Source organism: Lepidothrix coronata, unplaced genomic scaffold (genome assembly GCF_001604755.1).
Source record: "Lepidothrix coronata isolate B3197 unplaced genomic scaffold, Lepidothrix_coronata-1.0 Scaffold44, whole genome shotgun sequence".
In the NCBI taxonomy this organism is placed as follows: domain Eukaryota; kingdom Metazoa; phylum Chordata; class Aves; order Passeriformes; family Pipridae; genus Lepidothrix; species Lepidothrix coronata.
Genome location: NW_016690224.1, coordinates 4,258,412 through 4,263,765, shown reverse-complemented (window position 1 = coordinate 4,263,765; position 5,354 = coordinate 4,258,412).

Here is a 5,354-nt window from a genome sequence, read left to right as displayed (position 1 = left end):
CACAGCTGGCGTGGGCCTGGAACACAATTTGCCTTAGGTTGGCTCTAACATCACAGGGAGCAAAGCAATAGAACAGGTCATGTTCTACTGGGTCCCAAATCTTAGTTCTGGGGCCCATTTCATAGTTATATTCAGTGCTGCTGGAAATGCACCAAGAAATCTGGTTCAGGGTGAGAACAGCCTGTTCCAAGACAGTTTCTCTCATTTCAGCATTTAAAATGCGCTTGAATGTTTGGCTCTGCATCCAAAGCAGAAACTCTTAATTCCATCCTAACATTATACAAGTACAAGTCCCATATGACTGTGAGATGTTATGGTAATTTTGGTTACAGAATTGGGCAGTTGAAATGGGAAGAAAAAAAATTAAAGAAGCTAATAATGGATGATGGGAAATCTCATGCATTCAAAATGCTGTTACATTAGAAAAGAACTTCAGCTCATGTACTGTAAGGAGACATATCCATCTTCCACCTTCAGGGAACAAGAAAGTATCAGCTTCTGAGAAGAAGTTAAAAATCATATAAATCCAAACTATGTTTAAAAGTGTATTTGACTGAATACAAATGTCAATATCATTTCTGCAAACATCTTCATGCAAATCCCACATGGCCAGGTCAAATAAATAAATAAAATTGGACAATAAATGTGCTTTAAAACTTTGAAAGGTGAATCAACACCAGAAGCTGTTCTGAAATGCAGAGCTGAATTTTCTAGAGGAGCAGCCAAGGGGGGCTGAGGAGTCAAACAAACAGCATCCATCTCAAGAGGGGATTCAGAGTCAAAGCTCAAAGACAATATTCAAACATACATGAAGCAATTATCTATGGTATGTTAATTTCTAGGTCAAATACATATGTACTCCCAGCATTTCACTGGAGTCTTGTAGTAACTGAATCTCTATTCTTCAAGTAGAAAGATAAGACTCTGCCATAGTCCCTTCCATGCATTCTTTCAGCTGACAGGCAGTAACACCAACCTCCAAGATTTTTTTCCAAGATGTGCAATATATAATGTTTCTCTCAGGGATGTTGCACATAATTTAAAAAAAAAAATCCATAACCAACACTTTCTTAAAAAGGCCTCATGATCTCTCCTCTGACTTGGAGCACTTGGATCTGGTAGTACCAAATCAGAGGTAAAAAAATTTGTCTCTCCTTCAGCTATCAGGGAGCCTCCTCCCAAATCACAGGGGTGTAAATCAGTGTAAGCAAAAAAATTCCAGGAGCCATTTCAAGGCTCCCCTTCTTAAAGCTGCTAAATAGCAGATGCTTTTACTTAAAGGAACTCATGTCAGAGGATACTCAGCTTATTCAGTACTTATCTTAAAAGGTCCAAAGGAAAATAATTTCGAGGACAAAAGATCTCCTAGCATTGAGGTCAATCCCAGTCCTTCCACTGGTTTCTGCAGACCCAGAGCCCTGTCCAGCATTCACAGAAGCTTCTTACATGAGGCTCTACTTTCTACCTCTTTTTTATATTCTTTTCTGAGGTCCTGTGACTGATCCTTCTTCATGGGCTCTATGCAGTTCCCCATTCATACTTCATTGTGCTTGTCAGGCTGAAGCAGCCAATATCCAAGGCTTTCAAGTGTCACCTCCTGGTCACTCACCCCAGCAATCTACATTGACTTCTCTCTTCTTGACTGCCAGGAGCTAAAAACTGCATGTTCTAAGAGGAAATTATTCACATGCATAAAAGACTGCAGAATCAGGAAGGATAAAGATGAAAGCCAGCTGGCAGACAGCCACTAGTGGGAGAGACATTCTGCTCCCCAAATATGGCTTACAAAAGGAAGAGGAGATTATTAAAGGTATCATTAAATAGATTCACTGCTCTTTAAGAATGGCAGTTCCTGGGTTTAACTGGAAGGATAAAAATAACATGAAATACTGTATCAGTTACAAAACCAACCAGCTACAGCTTAATTCCCTCCTGAACTGCCTCCCTTCCTAAGGCTAATATTTCTTCTTTATTACACTTCATTTTGTTAAACAGCTTAGAGCTGCATTTACTTGTTTATGGTTTTTTGCAGTACTGGGGTGATAAAAGGACCTGGATTCTGAAGTAATCCAAGGACATCTTGCCATAGTGATATACAGGTTCTTTGGGAAAACTAATCTAACACAAATCTTGTAGATAGAGAAGCTGCCTTTCAGGGACACAGAAAGAGCAATCACATTTGTAGGCACCCAGCACTGCAGAGCGAGGAATATCACTGTGACCTCTGCTGAGGGACAGAGGCTTCTCCACCACACTGGTGAATATTATGCAGCTTGGAAGACTCTGGGAAATGTGTAGGACCACGAAGAACTGTCTGTTCTAAATGAGAGCAATGATTACCTGACATACAACAGATTCTCTCTGGAAAGCCCAGACTGTACAGCTGGAAATGCACAGAATTTAGAGGCCAGTTTGGAGCTCTGTAACAAATTCCACAGTCAGAGAATCATTCCATAAGGAATCCATCCCTCCCTCAGGGCAGGATGCACATCCAGGTGTATGATGGAGGCACAGCCAAAGGCAACCCCCCTTCTTCACAGTGGCCCCATCCAACCCTGTGCGTAGAACTGCAGCTCACCTGGGAAAAGGTGACATTGTCCTCAATGGCACTTTGCAGAAACCTGGTGAACTGAGAAACAGGAACATCAATTTGGCAAAGTATAAATAGCAAGCAGAGCTCCTGCTGCACGCTTCAAGTATTAGTTAAAGCAAAGCATTCATCTTTATCTTACTGCATGAAAATCTTGCTTTGCAAACAGCGAAATATCTGGAAATAAAACCGTAGTTATCAGCTTGAAGTACCATTTCCTTCAAAATCAACAGGAAAAGTTTCTCACAAATGGAACAAAGAACTGGAATAGAAAATGGTACATTAAATGTTGTTTTACTTCTCAAAGCCCAAATCCCAGACCTCAACCCTTACATTAATAAAGCAAAACTCAGAAAGTAGTTCCAGCACTAATAGTCACCATATTCAAACTTCCTCAGACTCTTGATCCAAGAGTTGCTTTAGCCCCCTGCACAATGCATTATGTTCACACACTTGGCCACCAATACTCATGTTTTATTCTAAGTGTTGAAAGGTTGGAATGACTTAATCCCTCAGGCTCCTAGATTCATGTGATTATGCAAGAAATCCAACTTAAATTAAAAACATATTTCTAGCACAGAGAGGAAAATCTTCAAAATGGGACTGTTAAAGTTGCAAAACTCAAAGTACACATTAAAAGGCACAAAATACACTGCTTATTGATTCAGACTATTCTTAAGGTACTCTCAAGACTGTGGGAGGCAAGCTGGAGCTGTAACTCCTGATACCATGCTGTTTTACAATATCTTAAGCAATCTCTATTTGCAGAACTTAGGCAAAACTGTGACAAATTTGCAGAAATCATTAGGGAAAACTAATGCATATATCTTAATAGAAATTCCCTGATAGGTACAACAACTATGTCTTTTCTCTCACCCTCTTGTATATGATGCAAGACCCCAAGGAACACATTTTTTCCCCTACAGAGCTGTTCCATTGCTTTCCACCAACCCCTGCAGATTACCCATTTCAGCAGGTACCAATGCACCACTGTCCCTGCTTCTGGGTCTTTTAAAACCAAGGGTTACTCCAATTTTTACTTTATATTAAAATACAAAGAAAGTGCTCTCTGATCTCATAGAAGAGCTGCAACATAATAGGTAAGCCACAGAAACATTTCTGTGAAGCTTTCTGTTTCTGCCTGAGAGTGTCCTGGCACCAGTAGCGCACAAGTGCAATAGTCTTGTATTTTTTGAGAATGAATTTTTTATAATCTGAAGTGGAACCCATAGGAACTCCTATCCCTTGAGAATCTGTAGTTTTCTGAAAGATTCTGATGCTTGATATGTATTTATTTACCCTGAGAAATAAGTTTAACATAGAACACTAGCGTCCCAGCTAAATTAATAAAACATACAAGGGACTGCCCGAAGAGCTGCACTCTGAAAGGAGGCAGACATGGGGATGCCTCGTCCTGCAATGGTTAAACACAGCCTGAGTGACTGATGGCATATCCTACACAAGGGCTAGTGTTTTCTCAAATACAAATGAAGTCTCATCTTCATCCATGTGAAACTCTGACTTACAGCCTTGGCAGGCCTGTGCACGTTAGGGACTGTATAAAGCTGGTGTCTGCACGAGCCAAACAGCTTTGGAGAGAGAAGTTGCTTCAACTGGACCAGAAACATTATGACAGTTCTGAAAATTCCCCTTTTCTCCTCACCTAGATGAATCCAGCCTCTGTTCCAGCTGGTTTCTCATTAACTGGTAGTCTGGGTTTCTTCCCATCACAACTGAACAGACTATATGTTTTCTAATCATTTCACCCATCCCTGACATATCAACACCCAAACAATTCCCCAGCCAAAAGAAAACATTTGACAGATCTTCCCTGCTATGACACTCTAACCTGTCCCTACAGGAAGAGGTTAAATTAATCCTGCACAAGCAACAAAATCTGACTATGTTATCAAAAAACTGTGCTATTTCTCTAAATTAGATTATTTCTAATTTATCTTTTCCTCTCATTGATTAACATTATCAGGTTAAAGTTACAGTCATGTGTTCCCAGCTTGGACTTGTGGTTTGCTGCATCTAAGTCAGATTTCACAAGAAGCTGGAGTGTCCAAAAGCCTGGCTGTTTCTCCCTCGATATCCATCAGCTCTATAAAAGATGGCATCTTTCTCTACAAACACCATTTCACAGGGGAAAAGCCACTTACTAAAGCCTTGATGTGACACTCCTCCCGTACCCAAATTTCCCATTGAAGTCTGAGGCCCCACATGATTTAATTCACAGTTTTTTCAGTACTGCTTTCAGAAAAGAAGGCTGTGTGAGCTCCAGGGACAGCACTGTGAGCACCAGAACCACAGAGTCTGGTTTCTTAAATGTCCCAGGTGTTTAACCTGAACATCAGTACAGGTGCAAGCTGCCACTGGAGTACTTAGAGAGTCTCTTTTCCCAGTGGATTTTCTGGTACTGAGTGTGGTATTAACTCACTCTACTATGCACAAATTGAGTCATTCACCTTTAGGACAATTGCATGAAATTAATTACCACTGTAGAGTTTGATTGAAACTGTAATGCTGTAGTGATCATACCAAGGTGACAAAATGCTGTGAAGCTACATAGGAGAGGTGTTAGTATGGCTGGTCAGTCATTTCTTTGTCTGACAGAAACCTCAGGCACAATGAGTGACAAAAACATAAAACAAGCACCAAACCAGATCACTGAATGGAATTTATACTTTCAGAAAACAGCTCAGTCTCCAGCTCTCTCAGGACAAATACACCAACAAAACAAAAAAGCCTTTCTTGTTGCTGT